The 21995-nt window shown below is 44.3% G+C and overlaps 1 protein-coding gene across 2 annotated transcripts in view; it reads right to left on the reverse strand.

Moving 5' to 3' along the window:
• Nucleotides 1–21995, reverse strand: part of SEMA5A (semaphorin 5A) — a 525937-nt gene that overhangs the window by 388856 nt on the left and 115086 nt on the right. The window contains exon 2 of one of the 2 annotated variants that reach the window (XM_047769155.1): nucleotides 13879–13973. The exons of the other annotated variant lie outside the window; for it this stretch is intronic. The gene's annotated coding sequence lies outside the window, so the exon portion shown is untranslated. The remainder of the gene's footprint in view (nucleotides 1–13878; nucleotides 13974–21995) is intronic. 2 annotated transcript variants of the gene reach the window in all.

Genomic DNA, 21995 nt, shown 5'->3' on the forward strand with positions numbered 1-21995 from the left:
TCAGGAATCCTGAAAAGAAAGCCGAAGAGCTATGTATATGAAATGGGATGAATCTGAGGGAGCAACGGACTCTCTCTTTTTAAAGGGTATGTGGCATCTGGGTTTTTCTCTTCTTTAGAGATAAAAAAAACAAGCAGGCCAGCATGAGGTTTTGTCCACCACCAGTGCTGTCATCCCCCAGAAATTTGCAAGTAATAAAGTTGCAGGCTTTCTTCTTAGGTGGTGAAGAGGGAGAGAAATACATTTATCGTTTTACCTGATTCTCGCGAGCATCCTTCAGGGTCGTTGGGTTTTTTTCCATCTTGTTGAGTGTTTACCAGATTGTCACTGGTATCAAATATAAAGATGCTTTATAGAGTTTCAAATCCCCAAAATGGTGGAATAAAATTAGTCTTAAAAAAGATAATGAAATCCTTTTTCACCTCAGTAAGCGCATCTGACAGCCAGGATCAACAGTCAAGTCATAACAAAAGCCAGGTGATGTGCTCTCTGGGTCTCACAGAGAGCCTGCGAGCAATGGTTCAAAGTCCTGATCAGCAGAGGCAAATCCCACTTTCGCATTTTACTGACCTCAGTGAGTTTCACATTATTCAAGAAGAGACACTTATGTCAGACAGAGAAAGACAAATACTGTATGATATCATTTATATGTGGAATCTCAAAAAAAAAAAAAAAAAAGCAAACCAGTGAATAAATGAAAAAAAAAGAAGCAGATTCACAGATATAAACTAGTAGTTACCAGGGGGTAGAGGGAAGGAGAGGAGGGGCAAAATAGGGGTAGGGGATTAAAAAAAGGGGGGTTTTATGGCATTATATGAAATCGTGTGTGTGAAACTTGTGAAAACTGTAAAGCACTATAGATTTTTTAAAATAAAATTTAAGGAGTTCCCATTGTGGCTCAGCGGAAGCAAATCTGACTAGCAACCGTGAGGATGCAAGTTCCATCCCTGACCTCGCTAAGTGGGTTGAGGATCTGGTGTTACCATGACCTGTGGTATAGGTTGCAGATGCTTGGATCTGGCATTGCTGTGGCTGTGGTGTGGGCCGGCAGCTGTAGCTTGGATTCGACCCCTAGCCTGGGAATTTCCATGTGCCATAGGTATGGCCCTAAAAAGACAATAAATACATAAAATAAAATAAAAATTTAAAAAAAGGAAGGAAAAGAAGCAATGCCTCTACTTCCTGAGATCTGAACATCACCATATAGCAGAGACAGAAGATCCTATAACTTTAAAATTCAGGCTGATTCCAACTGAGGATACTGGAGGTCAACTTATCACTCCCTGATAGACTTGTTCCAAATGACACTCCCTTTTATTCTAATTTTTTCTTTTTTTTTTTTTTTTTTTTTTAAGGGCTGCACCCACAGCATATGGAGGTTCCCAGGCTAAGGGTTTAATCAGAGCTGTAGCCACCAGCCTACGCCACAGCCACAGCAACACCATATTCAAGCCATGTCTGCAACCTACACCACAGCTCACAGCAACACCAGATCCTTAACCCACTGAGCAAGGCCAGGGATCGAACCCGCAACTCATGGTTCCCAGTCGTATTCGTTTCCACTGAGCCACAACGGGCACTCCCCAAATGGCATTCTTGAGGCACATCTCAATCTCAAGAAATAACAGGAGTTTTTTTTTAATAAGATCTATTATACACCACAGAGTCTATAGCTAATAACCAGACTGTACTATACACTTAAAATTTGCTAAGAGAGTAGATTTTGGGCCAAGGGTTTTACCAAATGAAAAGCAAAAAACAAACCAACCAACAAAAAAACAATAATCAGAAAGAAGTAGATGAGAGGAAATTTTGGAAGGTGAGAACCTTGACGGTAGCGATGATTTCACAGGTATATATTTTTTTTTTTAGGCCACACTCATGGCACGCAGGAGTTCCGCAGGCCAGAGACTGAACCCATACCGCAGCAGTGACAACACCAGATCCTTGCCCGCTGAGCCACCAGGCAACACCCCACAGGTATATGCTTACCTGCAAAGGCATTGAGATCTATACACTAAGTACATAGATAGCATTCTATATGTCCATCGCACCTCAATAAAGTGTTTTTTATTCCATGTGATCTTTTGGATGATTTACCAGCTACTCTCCAGGTTGGCATTTTACCAATGACATGACCCACTGGGAAAAAAATGACCTATCCTGTAGCTCAGCTCATTCGTTTTACCAAGTGCTTGATCACCATGCCTTACAAATTATGTGTGTCCTTTTCCCAAAGGTCTCTGAGTCAATTCTGGATGCTCCAACCCATTACTTCTCAACATTCAGCCCTCTACCCTGGTTTACGGCAGAATACACCTGTCTCGGGGGATGAATCATAACGGCCTGCACCAACTCTTATTTTCACCAACTAGGAGAAAGGAGAGTCCTTGATTTTACATTCATTGGCCAAATGCATTTCCCTTTGATAGAAATCAATGTTCTAGGCCACTGACAAAATTGTGGGGACATCCTAAGCTTACATGATCCTTTTACAAAAGGTGCCAACAACAAAAGGTGCCAACATCCTAAGCTTAATATCTTTGATCCTTTTACAAAAGGGGGGGGGGGGGGTCACTAGAACCCTTGCAGGGAATCACACATTGACTGGCTCTCTGGCCTGCATCATTATCTGCTGTATTATTATTAACAGCATGCCCTAAAGTCTCTCACCCAGCACCCTGCAGACGTTGAGAGATTCATTTAGTCAACAAGTATGCAGACATGCACACGGCTGCCAGAACTGACACTGAGAATATAAAATTCTCACTGGCAAAAAAAAACATTTCCTGGGCCTCTCAAATACTCAACTTTCACTAGCACACGGTTCCTGGGGGGAAAATGTATAATTAGAGTGATCAGAAGAGCACAGTGCGGGATGAGGAAAGAGTAGCCAAAAATGTACTGTCAGAAAGTCACTTGCTGGTCATAAAGAAACCCGGGGAGATCATTAAAACGTCCCTCACCCCTTGCCCCCCACCTCCCAAGACTCAAGTGGGAAGAGAGTGTTTGTGAGAAACAGCAGGAGCATGAACTGCTGATTGGAAGAAAAAAAAAGCCAAATAAGTGTTGAAAACAAATTACACATAGCCAGCCCTCAAACCCACCACTTCCTTACCCATGATTCAACCCACCAAAAACCAACCTGGGGCAACCGAGAGCCAAGTGGATTGACTGCACTGCACCCTTTAATAGGAGGGGTTCAGCATCCTCAGACTTCAGTATCCAGGAGGTCCCGGAACCAATCCCTGCAGAGAGCGAGGGACTGCTGTGCTTCATTGTAAAGAGAGGACCTCATTTTCCATAACCAGAATGGCGTTTTATGCCACAGCGGTGGAGAATTTTGCTGCTCAAATGTTGCATGAAATCCCTCAAGGGGAGAATTACCTTTAGGACTTGCTGTCACTTTCAAGATCACTTCTGAAGTACCAAAAGCACTGCCCTACCAAGTGAAACAGGCCAGAGAGCTCTCCAACGGATGCCAACACCTACTCAAACATCCCGACACCCACAGTGCTGCCTGAGGCACCCTTTTCCTCCCTCCAAACTCTTCCAGGTGAGAGGCCTTGATCTTTAAACACAGTCAAATATAGAGATGACTCCGAAATACGGATCTCTAGTCCCAATCATTCCCAAATGGTCCCTACTCTCTATGACTGCCTAATCTCGCCAACCAGATGAGCAATGAAAGCCTTCAAGTCAAAATGTTCATGACCCTAGGAGAATCCTTTTTCCCTCCAAAACCTTCCCTTCCGCAGAAGTCAGTCTCAGTAAATGGTGCACCACCCAGCAACTTACTCGAGCCCCAAACCTGCATATCATTCTTAGTGTTTCCTCCCTTCTCCCCAATGCCCAAGCCATCAGAGCACCACTGACCCTGCTTCTTAAAAATACGCCAAATCCAACCACCTCCACCTCCACCACCAACACCCCAGCCTGTACCACCATCATACCCGCCCGGTCACCCATGATGGCCTTCTAGCTGGTCTTCCTATGTCCCTCTTTCTTGCCAACTCTACCTTCCATTTCCCCGATGGGGACCAGGAACATTTAAATGACAGTTTCAAAATGCAAATAAATGTTGTCCCACCACTGCTTGGGCAAAGACCTCCCCCCACTGTCCATCATAAATACTGAAGTTTCCTATCCCGACTTCCAAAGCCCGACACGCCCTAGCTAACTCTTGCCCACCTCTGTGGCCTCGATCTCCATCACACCTTCCTCTTCCCCGAACACCCAGCTGTCCCTTGGGCTCAGCTTAAGATCTGCTTGGAGGGAGGGGAAGGGTGGCTCCAGGTTATTTCTCCTTGTGGCTTATCCTTGCAGTTTTCAAGAACAGTGGTTAGTGTGTTACAGAAAGAAGAGAAACACGATTTCCAATCCGACATCAGTTGGAATGCCCGCGCGTCCTCAATGAACCCCGCGTACAGGAAGAGATGCTTCAGAGGCGCCCTGTGTTTGTACAGATGGTTGTCCACGAGGGACTTTTGTTTGAGATTAACCACCAATCATGTGTTTTCTGCAAGGGAAATTACACAGTGAGAGTGAGGGTTCTAACCCTCAAAATATTTGCTGACGCCGTCAAATAAAACCAAGACACCACCCGCGGAAACCTATAGCTGCTTGATTTTGCAATAACACTGAAGATAGGTGGGTCAATTGCTTTATAATTCCTTCTCTGTAATATGATGTCATGGGAGCTCCCTGAGTGACCTTTGGAAAATAAAGAGAGTGAAACACATTCTGGATTCTGAAATCATATATTATTCATTGGGGTTGGCATCGAGGTAACCTCTGAATTACCTTGGCAAGTTTCTTCATCTCTCCATGCCCCCGTTTACTCGTCTCCAAACCGGGGACACTACCAGTGCCTACTGTGTGTGGCTGTTGAGAATATGAAACAATATAAACATAGCAGTTATACACTGCCTGGGACGTAGGGCATGCTCAAGGAACTTGAGCCACTAGTATGAATTATTACTGCGTTATTAGCTGTGGTTTAGTTCCATATTATGAAATGTTGGAGAACCTCTATCAAATTTCTATGATCAGTGCCACATGACAGGGACTGTTAAATGACTTCCACTGGTGAACTGGTCCAAGTTCTTCAGACCCCAACACGGGTGATTACTGCAGGCAGGTGGAGGTGACTCAGAATATTTATACTCCACCCTTTCTACACTCGGGGAACTGGCTTGCATCCAGGAAAAAAAAATTTTAAAAAAAGAACCAGAGTTCCCACCATGGCACTGTGGGTTAAGGATCTGGTGTTGCTGCAGCTGTGGCATAGGGTGCAGCTGCAGCTCAGGTGCGATCCCTGGGCCAAGGACTTTCCTATGCTGCAAGTGTGGCCAAAAAAGAAGAAGAAGGAGAAGGAAAAATTACTCAAACTCCACAAAGTCTTCACAAACCATGCACTGTGGTTAGAAATGTTAGTTGTAGGTATAGCTGACCTTTCAGGATTTGCTTAAGAAAATAAAAATGACTTTGTGAATGCTTTTCTGTAACGACAGGATTTGAACCAAAAAGTAAGAGTCAAAGTCAGCATACACATAAGACACTTAACATTTTAACTGCAGAACAAAGTGAGACCATCGTAACTCACTCTTCTCATTACGGTCAATGAAATCCCGGAAGAAATTTCCAAGACAACTCTCAGTACGTCTAGACTATGGAAAGATCTTAGAAGAGCATAGCAGCACATAAAATAGAAAGTTATGGAATAAATGCAATCGCCTCCTAGAAAAAAGGCAATGGAATGATCAAGTTAGCATATAACTATGAATCTCAATGAATTAAGAAGGAATTTCAGAAAAAAAAAGTCATAATTAGTTGGGAGAAAAGAACGAGATTTGTTTACAAAAAAGATGCTTGCTTCAGTGACAATATTTCAGAATGAGCACTTGTACGGGAAACACGGGGTCATTCAGGGCTCACCAATGTTGCCCCTTCTCATCCAGGGACCTGTGGATGTTCCCTACTTGCTGCTCACAGCTCAGAACACGTGGATGGGTTGAGCCCCGGCTGATAAAAACAGTGGGTAACTGCCCACACTGTCCAGGGAAAAGCACTGTGTGTGCAGGTGTCAGTGCTCGCAGCACCAAATCGGTGAGAGACTATTTATTTTAAAGGTGCTACATAGCTAATAGATATTTCAGTAGCTTATCAATTAGATTTCCATAAACTCATCACGAAGCCACAAAGCCGGGCTTAAGAACACTTTTGTAGACATGGATTTCATTGATTACATCTTTGCCCTGGGGACCTTCGTGAGTTCCAGTGTGGTGCTATCTCTGTCTGTATCTATATTTACATCATACCATCTTTATCTGTATCTATAAACCTATATGTCTAGCAGTATATCTGTATCTATTTACATCTATCTATCCATGGAGACATATATATTCAAAGGACTCAAGGTTGTGCTCCCAGCGTGGCAGGGACACTGTAAAGGTGCATCAGTGCTGTTTTTTGAACATGTACATCCTTTTTGCTTTTTAGGGCCGCACCTGCAGCATATGGAAGTTCCCAGGCTAGGGGTGGAATCCGAGCGGCAACTGCTGGCCTACACCACAGCCACAGCCATGCTGGATCCTTTAACCCACTGAGCGAGGCCAGGGATCGAACCCACCTCCTCAGGGATACTAGTCAGTTTCTTAACCCATTGAGCCACCACGGGAACTCCCGAACAGCCCTGATGACGAATTCAGGGTTCTGAGCTTGGCTCAGCCCTGTCACCTGTCAGTCATGCCTCACTGTGCTCATTTTACATTTAATAAGGTGTACATCTTGAAGATGAAATTCCACTGTGATGCTGACAGTGGGTCCAACAGTCAAGTGAGGAAACTTTCCATGCTACGAAGGAATGGACATGTGATCCTACTGTGTCGGGGAGGGGCCGGGGGTCTTGATGGATGTGCTGTCTGACTACTGTCAGCTTCCCTTTCAGTTATCTTCACAACTCATGGAAAAACCAGTGGAGAGAACAGACTTTGGAAGGACCAGGGACTCTTTCTGCTCTAAGACACACTATGAACAATGGTCACTTCTACTGGAAAACGGCAGACACTGTTTGGGAAAGAAGTAGAGGGAACGGCCTCAGCTGGACAACGTGTAGTCTATTTTGGCTATGGCAAATCGAAATATTTAATTATTGTAAAACCATGAAATAAACATCTTAAGTCCAATGTAGCACAATCAAAAGGCTAGAGGAGCACCTTTTTAATCAAGCCCTTAAGGGCCATTAGAGAAAATCATGTTTTACATAATTTCAATCTGCATCACTTCATCTAATAATAGGTACATAGTCAGAGCTTATTGTGCGTTAAGTACCAGCAAGATGAATACAATCAAGTTAAGGGCTTCCTGGTCTGAAAAGGAGAGACTTATTCAGGTTTGCAAGCAACAGTGCCGTGAATCCAACTTTCAGTGGCCACTGTGGGGACACGCCCAGGAATGCTGGGGCACAAGGGAGGCACTGCTTAATTTATCCGGCCATGGAGAGGGAAGATGAGGATCCACAGAGGAGGCGAGCTATGAACTGAGAATGGGTGAACACGTAAACACCCACCTGCTGGACAATATGGGAAAAATGACAACCAATACACTAAACGTTGGTCGGGGGCAGAACAGTCCCTTCCTTTTGCAGACAATCTCCCATACTTCCAGTTCGGTGACCAAACAAGAAACAGGGTTTTTCTTACCCAGTTTGAAAAATCCCGGAAGACCCATCTATCCATCTATCCATCCATCCAATAAATACTTATTGACAGTTTTTACGTCTCCGGCTGTTCTCCATGACTGAAGATGCAGCAGTGATTAAAACAGGCAAAAACCCTGTTTTTAACGGAGAGGGCAGAAATTATGCAAACAGTGAAGATGGTGAGGAAAGAGGTGAGGCCAAGGCACTGAAGCCTACAGGACTCCAGTAGGGCTGAGAGATGAGCAGTCGAGGGAAGCGAGAATGGCCAGAGATGTAGGAGTCACACCAGGGAATGGCGGTGTCCTGAAACCAGATGGAGCGAGTGCTCAGGGAGGTGGGAGAGAGGGACTCGTCTGTACGAACGCTGCTGACCCTGACTGTCCCATGCCACGCTGACTGCACGCTGCCCCCTGGATTTAGCAGCATGGCTGTGACTGCTGACCTTCAAGAGGCAGGACTCATGGACTGATGGGAGGACTGAATGGCCAGCGTGGGTTCAAGAGGAAGTGGAAACACGGGAACTGAGGATAATAAATGCTTTCGAGGAGTTGTTCTGTAGAAGGAAGGAGAGAATTGGGTGAAAGCTGGAGAGGAAATTCAGAGCAACAGGTCATTTCTTTTTTTTTTTTTTTTCCTTTTTAGGGCCATACCTGTGGCATGTGGACATTCCTGGGCCAGGGGTCATATCGGAGCTAAAGCTGTTAGCCTACACCACAGCCACAGCAATGCCAGATCCAAGACGTATCTGCAACCTACACTGCAGCTCATGGCAATGCCGGATCCTTAAGCCACTGAGAGAGGCCAGGGATCGAACCTGCATCCTCACAGAGACTATGTCAAGTCCTTAACCTGTCAAACCACAGCAGGAACTCCAACAGGTTGTTTGTTTGTTTGTTTTGTTTGTTTGTTTTTACGGTAGATATTTAGATTCCTATGGAAAGATCCAGCAGAAAGGGGAAAATAAAAATTGATGATGGAGGAAAGAAAGGGAAGAACTTTTAAAAACTATCTTTGAATAGAAGAGAAAGAATGGGATTTTGGTGCCCAAGCTGAAGTCCTGGCCTCAACTAGAATGAGAGTGGCCACCAGGTGGGATGTGTGACTGGCCAGGTTGGGCAGATGCCTCAGCATCACTGTCACAAGGAGGTGGCTTTCTGTGGAAGGAGGAGGAACAGGAGAACACATATTCAAAGGATACGGCTTCGGAGATGTAAGCAGGCCAGTCACCAAGCCCCCCCCGCAAAAAAAAAAAAAAAAAAAAAAATTCCTGAACAACGGTAAACAACTTAGCTGTACCTACCTAATTCCTTAACACTGGAAATATAAGATCTGCTCACTATTTTTAGATACTGTGATATGAAAATATGGTAGTATATACTTCCCAGAATCTCCTGACCATCTGTGCAACCTTTGCTTTTTCTGCTTTGGTTTAACCAATCGTGGTTACTGTCCAAGCTTTAAGTAAAAGCAAATGAAACAGTATGACCCTGCTTCCCTTTGTGGCCCGGGAGGCTAACAGAGAAACACACACACATGAAAACCACATGAAAAGCTCCAGTGGATAAAACATGAACTGATTAGGTTTGCAACCCTGCAGCCATAGAAGCCGCTCCAATACTCTGATCTGGAGACCACAATGCAGGAAAAGCTCGAGACCCATGAAATCCCCAAATCCAAACACAGGGGCCTTTTTATGCCCTCAGGAGTGTTCTGCCAGAAAAGATCTTAGGCATAGTTTAATCAAGGGAGCGGTATCCTTATGTGCACATGCAAATCTTCAAATCCCGTCAATGAACCCTACCCGCATCTGCCCCTCTAATGGGTGTCTGAGAATGAACAGTACACATATGCCGTGCCCAGCTTGGCTTAAACACAAAACGAAGAAAAGAAAGTGGACTCTGAACTTCACCGCACATCTGTAACTCACAAATATTTATAGTAGTCACAAAGCCGGGACAATAACATACTTGGCAGATACTCACCTAAACAAACAACTTTAAAGAGCCCCAAATCCCACTGCGGAAGAGAACAGGAGAGGAGGCAAGGTCTCACCAGCTCTGCAGCAGGAATTCCGATGCATCCTAATGGGGATAATGGAAGCAGACAATTCTCCTGTCCGTGAACTTGGCTAATGTGGAGTGACATGCATATGACAAAGCAGATCAGATCTGCATGGGGCCTTTCGAGATGGCCTCATGGAGATTTCCCATCAGGCTGACTAGACAATGGGACCAGAATAATAACATGCAGAGTCCACAGCTTTAGTATTTCAGACGCTATTAAGAATGACAGGCTAAACCTTGATCCCCAAATACAACTGCTCAGTGTGTTTAAGCAAGCAATGTATCCTGGATCAATAACATACATAGAAACGCATTGGAAAGATCACAAAATAGAATTCCTACCCACACAGCTGCACCAACAGCAACGCTGAGAGTGAAACTTGGAATTCTACAGTCAAGAAATCTAGAAAACTTAGACAAGTGAAGATGGAGACTTGAGTTGGGGTTCAATCTAGCCAAAGCCAGGTTCACCTCCATCTCAGAAAGAGACAACTGGCTCATTTCCTGTCTTTTGGAACTTACAAACTATGACACCAGTCTTGTAGGCACATGATGATGTCCAATTAATATGTTGGGTGGGAGCTCTAAGCTCAATGAATAAAAGACATCAAGCAATATCCATGAGACTTGACCAGCGCTGCCTCAGTCTTTCAGACACACCACAAAACACTGACTGCAAACCCCAAAAGTTAGGTACCAGAATGAAACAGGAGGAAAAGCACTGTGATATGATTTAAGAATGCTCACCATCATGTGTTAAGTTTTTTAAATGAAAAAGTCTGAAATACAGTTGCCAAAAAAATAGGTACAATGCAAAAGTTAACTCTTCCCTCGCCAAGAGAAGAAAGTAAAAGAAGGAAAGAATTTCAGTTGTCTGGCTGGAAACACGGTCTCTATTTGTACAATGAAGCAATGCGTTATTGATGTCTCGCATTCGTATAAATGTGCTGGATTGTCTGGACATTGTCATTAGATTAAAACTGGGGGATAATTTTTGTTAGTGGGGGAAAAGAGAGGCAGACGAGAACTATGAGAAGAATTACAAAAAGCTATTAACGATTCTCAAATAGCTGAACTCTTCCATAAAACAAAGACGCATATTTTTAATACTATCAGAAGAAATTTGTATTAAATCTCTAAGCATTGGTTGAAATAATTACGAAGGAAATATGTAGTGACACTAATATATACTTCTTTAAATTTAAAAGGATAAAGTTAACAAGGAAATAAAGTGGGGGGAAATGATGACAAAGGGTTAACAGTCTTAAAAATTAATTCTGTAAGTATCTGTAAGAAAATATTGGCCCTCAACGGCTAAACAAATATAATACAAAGGCTAGTAATTCACTCACACGTGTATGGTCTTCTCTCTGTCTCCCCTCCTTTCTTCCCGCCTCCTCAAAAAATGGCTCATTATCACATACATTTTTTAAAAATCTACCAACATCATCAGTAAACAATACAACATATACAAAGGAGGCAATACTACCAAACTGACAAAAAAAATAACCATGATATTCAATGATAGGTTTCAGCAAAACTCTCTAATATATTATTGGTGGGGCATAATTGTCTAGAACACTTTGGCAAAGCCGATTGGCCATCTAATCAAAACGTAGTGGCTCTGAAATAGTATGTCAAGTACAGCTCTTCTGTTCTAATGAGTTAATCTTCAATTATTAAAAAAAAAAAAAAGTTTATACTAACAGTTGCTATCGTTTAGGAAGCATCTACGTTACGCTCTAAATTTCTGCCCTTCACAAGGTAGGTGACAGGTGAGCCTTAAAGAGCTAGAAAGCAGGAGTGGAATCCAGGTGCCCAAGGCGCTGCGAAACTCACCCTGTCATGATCCTTTCACATTGTCCACGATTATTATTAACTGACAATAATATATCTCTCCAGTTACATCACAGTGCCTTGAGGTGACAGCATACTGGGATGCACTCAAGTGAGATCTATTAACCATTTTCAATAACATGATACATTATTACCATATGCGTGTGATATAAAAGTATACATTATAACAAGGGAAAAAGCGGTGGGCAACATTTTGTGTCTAGTCTTATGTCGACTCTGTAAGACACCCGTACAAGACTACATGCAATGACAACAGGAAAGGTCTGTGGTAGGGGCATTAGGGGTGACCGTCCCCCTTCTTCTATGATTTTTATAATGAACATTCACTACTTTAATCCTTGTTTCCATATTTGTAAACTGCAAAAATACAACAGTCTTGAAAATTTCAGATAGTGAATATATGGCTCATACAGGGCAAATACCCTCCACCCCAGAGACAACTGGTTTAGAGTTTGGTGTTTGTATGGATATGACTTTATAACATACATGCACTTGTGTGTAGCGATGGCATCTGTGTGTTTTCAAGATGACTTGGATGATACATGGGCAAAGAATCTGATAAAGTATGGATGTGTATACACATATAACTGCATCACGTTGCTGTCAAGCAGAAATTATCCCAACACTGTAAATCAGCCATATTTCAATAAAACCTTTAAAAGCGAAAAAAAGATGACTGGGATTATAATAAACATATTATTCTGCCCTCTGCTTTTTCTAGTTAATACTTTCACATTCTGATTTTTACTTTTTATGTCACTGCTATTACAGTGAAGAACTCTTTCCCATTACTTCTAGAAAAAGTACGGAGGGACCAGTGGCTCTAGAAAAAAGGCATATCTTCAAAAGTTCTGATACACCAGGCTCATGGGCTTGCTACAGTTATTTATTTCTATGAGGGAATGAGTGAATGAATGAAAAGCAGGACAGGTCCCTGCTTAAACTACTTAAGAAACACACATTAATTGATTTTCCTTTGATGATAAGCTGTAAGGTAAAGAGTCAAATAGGCCTTGAGGTGTCAGAAGCATCCTTTTGTATGAAAACGTTAAAACAAAAACAAAACCCTCCTTTGAAGTATGGGACAAAGGGAGTTGCCATGTTATCCCATAATTTCTGTACATCAATCGTGTTCCTACTCGAGCTTGTAAACATCTGCTTTTGCTCAGGACAAGCAAAGAGGATTTGAAATCAGAAAACTTCTGTGCAACTTAATTATAAGACAGCCCAAGATAATTGCATGTTTGCCCTAATATGTGTAAGCAGTAGTATATACAGCCACTAAAGAAAAAAGTCACATTTAGAAATTCTATGGAGACCAAAATAGGAAAATCTACCTGAACTTCTTCCACAAATGAGCTCTATATTCTAGAATACCCAAATACACTGAAAGGGCAGTGTTGATCAGGCCTGGCCTTGAGCAAAGCTAGAATCTAGGTGATGGGATTCAGACTAATGAACTTGGGGCATACAGGATGTGGCCAGCATGGGAACCCCAACTCCACTCACACCACCGAGCGTTCTTGCTGTTATCAGCAGACTTCATTAAAAGTGGTTTCTGATTCCATTTTGAGCATTCAGGCTAAATTTCATTAAGGGACTCGTACCTACTGGCCATTCAAACACTCTCACTCTCTACACAGTGGCATCTCTGAGCAAGGATCAAAGCAGATCAGGGCTGAGTCAACTCCAGCCTATGGGCCAAATCCAGCTCAGCTTAACGCCTGTCTTTGTAAATAAGTTTTATTGGAACACGGCCAGGATGGCTCATTTACTTACATTGCCTGGGGCTGCTTTAGGCTATGCCACAGAGCTGAGTCAGTGCGACAGAGATGATAACGGCCAGTAAATCCTAAAATGTTTCCTGTCTCACCCTTTTCAGAACTGATGTAGGCTGCTGTTCAAAAAATGGATGTCTTATTGTTAACGGTGAACCTCCCTTTCAGGACTTCAGCATTTCCAGCATGGAATAAAAGTGCGTCTGACCTTATTCTCAGAAGGCCCGCTCAGTGCTAAGAGGCAGTGATGGGTTAGGGTTAAGCAGGTGGGTTCCCATCCCAGCTCTGCCTGTGACTCCTTGTGAGCTCCCGGGCCTAGTGCTGGGCATCTCTGCGCCTGCAGTTTCCTTCTGGAAGCTGGCTCATTCATTCACTGCCATTTGTAACAGCAGAGAAGAGTTCTGCTCATAAACTATCACAGCACCTCAATCTATAAAACTGCTGGCTTCTTCATTTCCCATTTGGGTGTCCGACTTACCAAGGAGGAAAGGGGTGGAGTGTTTCCTGGATCATGAATCACACAGCGAATTCACAGCCGTGTGGGCATGCCAGCCCAACTCTCACACACCAACGCTTCAAGAAAGAAAAGAGAAACAAAACAGAGACCCTATTAACCCATTTTTCAAAGAGGCCGTGGTCATTGCTTATTGGTTTGGGAATGTTCCATGGATGTCCTAGACAGCCAGTGCAAGCTGCTTTAGCAGTGTAAGACTTAGAGCACAGCTTGGAAACCACAAATAGGACAGCCCCAGCTTTGTGTCCCATGTACCAGTGGACTTCTTTCTGCCAAAAAGGAGAAATCAAAGTTCAAATGTTAATATATGAAAATAAATCCCATGAAACTACCAAAAGGACCATCGTGTCACACCTGATTGAATTACTTTAAGCAGTATGAACATGAAATTCAGACTGGTTGTGTGAATTGACATTTTATGATGGGTCTTTCATTCTGCTTGGGGGAATATACAGTACCTTAAGTAAAGGTTTCAAAAACAGGAGATAAAGCCAGAAGGAACAGAATAAGCTCTATTAGACTTTGAGTTTGTATTTGTATTTACATATTCATTTATTTGATGTCCAATATGAGACTTTATTTTTAGAAAGAACTGTAAACCCATAAAAAAGAGCACTTTAAGAAAACCAAGCAGAGTTATCAAACCCCCTTATTCCATGTAACATTTAAAAATCCTGAAAACCTGGTATCGTAGGAGTTCCCATCGTGGCACAGTGGTTAACGAATCCGACTAGGAAACATGAGTTTGCAGGTTCGATCCCTGGCCTTGCTCAGTGGGTTAAGGATCTGGCATTGCCGTGAGCTGTGATGTAGGTCGCAGATGCGGCTTGGATCCCACATTGCTGTGGCTCTGGTGTAGGCCGGTGGCTATAGCTCTGATTAGACCCCTAGCCTGGGAATCTCCATATGCCGGGGGAATGGCCCTAGAAAAGGCAAAATAAATAAATAAATAAATAAATAAATAAATATAAAAATCCTGAAAACCTGGTATCATAATGTGACGAAAGACTACAGAAAAGCACCAGCCTCCCTAGAACCATGTATGTCAGAAACTGAAGAAATCGGTAACTTTCCATTTCTTATTCAAAAAAAGAAGTATGTCCATTACTAGTTAAGGACACATGTTACTTCAAATACTACACTTCAGGGCTCGTGCTTTTTGTTGTCCTGGTTCATGAAGTTTGTGTCTCCTCCCAGCATGCCACAGCTTCCTGCTGTCATAAACCTGGAACACACTGATGTTGTCTATCCAGATATATGCTCTTGGGCAGCATCTGAGAAAGATGATGTGTAAAGGGGGAGAAGAACTTCCCAGAACATTCTGGAACATTCTGGCTATTCCTCTCTCTATGCAACGATTCCCACACCATCTACTTAGTAATTATCTAAAGGCCACCTGCCTGCAGAAAATACACTGAATTAAGAGCATCTGGATATTTATAAGATTTTTCAATCTGCTGAAATGCCATTTGAAAGTCCTGAGATTCGGAGGCCAGAGGGCAGGGGCTGGGTGACAATGTCTCTCCGTGAGGCTCCCTGCCTCTGTGAGGTGCCTTGGTTAGTTCGCGGGAAGCAAGCAAACAGTGCAAAGCAACATATTCCGAATTGCCCTGGAAGGAGCCCACAGCCCAGGTGCAGGCATCACTGGAGCATCACAGATCCCAGTGAGGTCCCAGGGGAGCCTTGGAAAGCCTGTGACTTCATCCTTTGGAGAAGAGGAGGTGCAGATGCAAATCCTTCTGGCCAAAAGAGGAGTAAGGGAGCTCTCCCCAAGGTAAGAAAGCATACCCGGCCCAGGAAAAATTCCTTGGAGCGGCCAATTCCTTTCTCACAACACCAGTAATATCTCTTTGGGGTGTGGCAACAAATATGTTAGTTGGGACTTCTTCATTAAAGAACGTGCTTGAGTATAACTTCTTCTCTTGAGTCCTAAAATCTATTTCACAATGAGTACTATAATTTCTTTGCATTTGTTTATCTCTTAGTTTAAAGTTCACTAACAAAGGTGGAACAGATCCACTGGTTTCTGCTATGAATACCCATCTAGCAATTCCTATACACTCCCATGTGCCAGAATTAAATTAAAAACATGACTGATAATTAGGTCTGGAGGCTCAGCGCGCCCATCCTCCCTCAGTGAGATCATTAAATTAGCTGATGTGTCCCTCAGCTAGGACGTCCAAGACTCACGCCTCCAGATCATGGCCACCCTCCTTAACGGCAAAGGAGACCAAGGCCAAAAAGGACACTATGAGAATCCAGAATCGTTGACAGAACAGCAAATACTGCAGGAAGAAACTCTTCCCGCTGACCCCAAGCAGGGACAGCCTGCATCCTGGAGAGCCAGAGAGTCCTGGCGCAATCTTCAGACTTCAAAAGTGAGCCCCTTCTTTGTAAAAGGGCAGCACTCAGTGACAGAATGCCCATACCAAGTTCATGTGGCTTGGGGGAAAGACCAACTCCCCTTAAAATTTGAAGTCTAAACCAGAAAGCAGGAGTTCCCATCATGGCTCAGTGGCTAACGAATCCGACTAGGAAACATGAGGTTGCAGGTTCCATCCCTGGCCTCGCTCAGTGGATTAAGGATCCGGCGTTGCTGTGGCTGTGGCGTAGGCGGGCCAAAACAGCTCTGATTAGACCCCTAGCCTGGGAACCTCCATATGCCATGGGAGCAGCCCTAGAAAAGGCAAAAGACAAAATAATAATAATAATAAAATAATAAACCAGAAAGCAGTTCCAGTAGCAGGATTCAGTGACTTACACCCTAAGAAGTTTTAACTACGCCTGTGTTTACACCAACAGTGAAAGAAACATTTGACCCCCCTGGCCTAGGACAGCCAAGCACTGCATCAGGACCGTCTACTCCGGAAGGTCAATCCTAGCCTGGGCAAGTGTGTCTCTGTCTAAAGGAATACACACCATGCAACACAACACTCACGTGTGCCAAGTAGTGTAGTCTCTGGAACAGAAACCACAGCAACTAAGCAGTGACCTTGAATAGGCTAAGCTAAAAGTCATGGATACCAGACACTTCAGGTCTGGAGGCTGAGTTTCTGCTCTCTTCCCCCAAGGAGGTCGTAGGTTAACTGATGTATAAACCATAAATCATTGAAATATTTTCTAGAAAACTGTGAAAAAATTCAATAGGTAAAGAAGCTACAAAGTCCCCAGAGGACCATCTCAGATAGGAGGTCAGAATATTTTAAAGTGGATATTTAACTACCCATTAAATAAGAAATGGTTTATGTTTTGTTAGTGTATTAATGTCCCCATTTGATGCAATTTCATATTCCCCGTATTGTTTTCTCTCTTAGCTTAGCATCAGCTTTAGTAGAAAGAACTCCTGTGTGCTTCTCAATTAGAGTCTCACCCCAGAAAAAAACTACCACTGTGCACACACATGTAGACGGATCCCTACAACACTCTGTGATTTCGAAACAATAAACCTTTCCCAAAAGTTGTACCTGTAACCACTTTAGCAGGCTCTTAAGATTTCCTCTAAATTAAAACGAATACATAAAATTTAAACATCGGTTAGGACTAAGTGCCATCAGAGTATGGTTTTCTGCTAAAATATGCAACCTTCCACTGCACATGCTGTGCAGAATAAGGGGGGGGGGAAATGTGGATTTAAACATTTTCCTAAAAAGCAAATATAGGCTGAGTGCTGGCCTTTATCCTACAGATACAAGAGAGAAATTAAAATTTCAGGCTATTCTTAAGAACGCCATTTAGAAATAGCACCACAGTAAAATCATTGGAAATAAAGTGATAATGGATAACACCACCTGGCATCCTAGGGATGTTAAGTGGAGTCAAGGAAAGAAACCCCACGGGGTTCAGGCTCAGAAAACCTATAAGCCATTGGGCTAGGGTTTCCCATTTCGTGTCGCTAGGGTTTAACTGAGAGATATCCCATCATCCATCAATGGGCCACTGAACCACCATGCAAAGCACACCACCCTTGGGCTGGAGTGAACAGATGGAAACCCCAGCCCCAACCAGGGGTTTACAGGAGTGCAGACTGACTGGAACAGGTGCAACAAAGCATCTCTGCTAGGGTGGGAAATCGGGACTGGAGGGCAGCAAGGACCACAGAGGGAAAGTTGGCTTCATGCTCAAGTTTGTAGAGAAATATAAGAAAGCAAACAAGAGAGTCTAAGTGGGAGGCTGGGGAGCAGGGAGGGGTGGCATCAGGAGCCCATGGATCAGCTGAGTGTGTGCAAGGCAGTCTATCAGAATAGCCACTCCCAGGCACGGCCAAGAGGGAGGAAGGCTGAGAGGAGAGACTCCAGGGAGTGAGAGGCTAGAAAATCAGACCATGAGGCCGTGTTAACCTGAAACAGCGATGAGACTTCATCCTAAAGAAGGGGAGTCATGGGAGGGTCAGTAAAATACCAGGACGAGAGCAGTATTTAGAAGAATCAATATGGAGGCTCTGTAGAGAACAGACAAGAATGGGAGGAACCATGGGTGAGAAGCTGCCACAGAACAACTTTTGATTTTAAAATATATCTATATATGTAATTGTCTTTTTAAGGTTGCACAAATGACATATGGCGGTTCCTAGGCTAGGGGTCCAGTCAGAGCTACACCAGCTGGCCTATACCTCAACCACAACAATGCAGGATCCAAGCCGCAACTGCAACCTACACCACGGCTCACGGCAACGCTGGATCCTTGACCCACTGAGCAAGGCCAGGGATTGAACCTGCAGCCTCATGGGTACTAGTTAGATTCGTTTCTGTTGAACCACGATGGGAACTCCTAAATTATATATATTTTTAAAAACTGTAAGTCTTTTTTCTTTTTGGTTACATCTGCTGCATATGGAAGTTTCTGCACCAGGGATCGAATCCAAGCTGCTGCTTCGACCTACACTGCAACTTCAGCAATGCCGAATCCTTAACCCACTCTGCCCAGCCAGGGGTCAAATCTGCACCTCAGCAGCCACCCTCAGTGCAACAGAGACAATGGCAGATACTTAACCCCCTGTGCCACAGCAGGAACTCCAAGTCCTAGCCCATCTTTGCAAAACATTAACTGAATAGAAACATCAGTCTAGAAATTGACTGATGGAGGAAGGAATGTCTCTGAAATGAAGACAATAACCAACAATGAGAATCAGAATTGTCTCACTAGGAATTTTTTTTTTGTCTTTTGTCTTTTTGTTGTTGTTGTTGTTGCTATTTCTTGGGTCGCTCCAGCAGCATATGGAGGTTCCCAGGCTAGGGGTCTAATCGGAGCTGTAGCCGCCGGCCTACGCCAGAGCCACAGCAACGCGGGATCCGAGCCGCGTCTGCAACCTACACCACAGCTCATGGCAACGCCGGATCGTTAACCCACTGAGCAAGGGCAGGGACCGAACCCACCACCTCATGGTTCCCAGTCGGATTCGTTAACCACTGCGCCACGACGGGAACTCCATCACTAGGAATTAAGATACAAAATACGTAAAGGATACTGCTGTTCGCTCACGGGTCCAATATCACCAGTGTGGTGGAGAAGCCAGCACTCAGAGGTGGACAAGGAGTCGAAGAAAATGGGTTGCCTCTCTGGACCCCACTCCCCTTTCTGACACTGTCCGTAACTTCGCCCTTCTGCATGATGTCACCTCTGACAGTCTCTGTGGTTCCCTTTCAAATACGGATGCCCCGTTGGATGGTCTCTTAGAGAAATCGACAGAAGACACGGAGGACAAAGCAAGATCAACAAAACAGAAACAGACTCTCCAACAAAGAGAAGAGACTAGTCGTTGCCAGGAGGGAAGGGAGAGGGGGAGGGAAGGAGTGGGAGTTTGAGCTTAGAGGATGCAAAGGATAAACAACAGGGTTCTACTGTACAGCTCAGGAAACTATATTCAACATCCTGTGATAAACCATCATGGAGGAGTTCCCGTCGTGGCACAGTGGTTAACGAATCTGACTAGGAACTATGAGGTTGCGGGTTCGATCCCTGCCCTTGCTCAGTGGGTTAAGGATCTGGCATTGCTGTGAGCTATGGTGTAGGTTGCAGATGCGGCTCGGATCCTCGCTGCTGTGGCTCTGGTGTAGGCCGATGGCTACAGCTCCGATTTGACCCCTAGCCTGGGAACCTCCATGTGCCACGGGAGCAGCTCAAGAAAAGGCAAAAAGACCAAAAAAAAAAAAAAAAAACCCATCATGGAAAAGAGTCTCAAAAAGACGATACACATGTGCATAACTGAGTCACTTTGCTGTGCAGCAGAAATGAACACCACATGGTAAATCAACTATTTCAATATAAGTTTGTTTTTCAAAGATGCTCCCTGAAAGTAAAGGGGGTTCCTGTGGGCCTGGGGATCATCAGAGAAATGACCAGGCATTCCAAAAAAAAGGTGCCAGCAACAGCACCGAGAAAGAGGCATGAAGGCAAAAATGGTGGGGGTGGGGGGGAGAGGAAAGAACGCCCAGAAAAGGGTGGGGGGGCGTGGAAGAGAAGTGGATACACAAGCAGCAGCCTGCAGGGATGCAGGTGACAGCAGGTTGGGCTGCAGACAAGAGAAGGAGGGCCCAGAGCCACCTCCTCTCCCAGCTGCTCCCACATTCCTAAGCAAACTCCTAGCACTCGAGAAAACAACCCAAAGACGAAAAGGAACTTCAAGCTTGAGGTGACGGAACAAGGCATCTGGTAAAGGCAGTGGCCTGCAAAGTGGGCTCTGGGGAGCAGTCGCCTGTCCCTCCCCTCTGGGCAGACGCGGTGTCAGGGGCTGACCCGTGGAGCAGGTTCATCATGCTCTCCCCAAATATAAGACAGCCAAGTGCTCCTCTTTCAAGACGGTGTCAGGATTCAAGGTGTGGAAAGTGGTTTTTTAAGATGGGTCTGTTGACTGGCTTAATATCTCCCTCTCAACTTTGAATGTGGTTTCACACTATGATGTGTCAATGCTGGGAGTGGCGTTAGAAAAGGACATGATGAAGGGATCTAATTCCTAGGATGTCTTTTTTCTGTTTGGAAAGGTGTCCCTTCACCTCAAGTTTTGCCTGCAGCAGCCAGCGTAGGGAATCTGTGCTGTACCTCAGTCCAATTCTGCAAAACAGTCTCTGAATCCACATCAGTGCAAACAGCTGTGGCTTTAGAAGGTTAGAAATCTTACACAGACATGGGTACAAATAGCTCTGGCTTTAGAAGTTAAAGATCATCCACAGACATGTGTGATACAATAAATGAGCGGGCAGGGAAAAAAATTTAAAAATCAGGTCTTGAGAGTTTTAGCTGCATAATAATACTGTATCTGAAAAAGCAAAGGAATGTTTTGCCTCGCTTTGCACATCCGTATACACGGCCGCTCGGACACCTCCTTGCATCACAGTTGGGTACCGGCTACGTCAGCGAACGACACACACAGCGCCGGAGTTGTGTGGAAAGGCGGTGTCCTCAGGGAATTCACCCTTTGGCCTTTCCCCAGATCAGAAATGATCTCTTCAATAACCAGCTAATTAGTCTCTGTACAAATCATGCCACCTATTGATCCAGACCGTTTAGTAAAACCTCTCTTTGATAATTATCTCACCTCCACTTAGAAAAGACAAGTGCCAGATGTGCCAATTTCGCTTCTGTAAATCTCTGGCTGTTTTAGGGCTAACGTCAGAACACCTGACAAGCAGCCCTAGCGACCGATGTGGCTTCATGGGCAGTGTGTCCTCACACGGATACATAGGGCCTCCTGCGTGGGTTGTTCCCTGATGCCATCATCTGGCGCTGAGACCAGCAGAGGCAAATCTGACCTCCCTAAACAGAACAAGCACGTCTGAAAGTCACATCCAAGGAAAGAGACACATGCATCCCGCTTGGAGCCCCAGGACTCGCTGCTACATGAGAGAGCAGTCACTGCAAATGGGATGGTTTAGAAACCTTAGACACAGCTGAGACCTACAGAAAAGGGAAGGCGGAAACGGGATTTCATTGCTGAAAACATTGACTAATCCTACCAACACTCGGGGAAAAAAGGAACCCAATGGTTTTCCACTCCATCTTCCTCCAGAACGTCCTTTGGTGAGTATTTAAAGCTGGTAGGAGTTTCTGACCCTGGACCGAACGCATTGCCTCCATCCCTAAAATAA

Source organism: Phacochoerus africanus, chromosome 1 (genome assembly GCF_016906955.1).
Source record: "Phacochoerus africanus isolate WHEZ1 chromosome 1, ROS_Pafr_v1, whole genome shotgun sequence".
Classification (NCBI taxonomy): domain Eukaryota; kingdom Metazoa; phylum Chordata; class Mammalia; order Artiodactyla; family Suidae; genus Phacochoerus; species Phacochoerus africanus.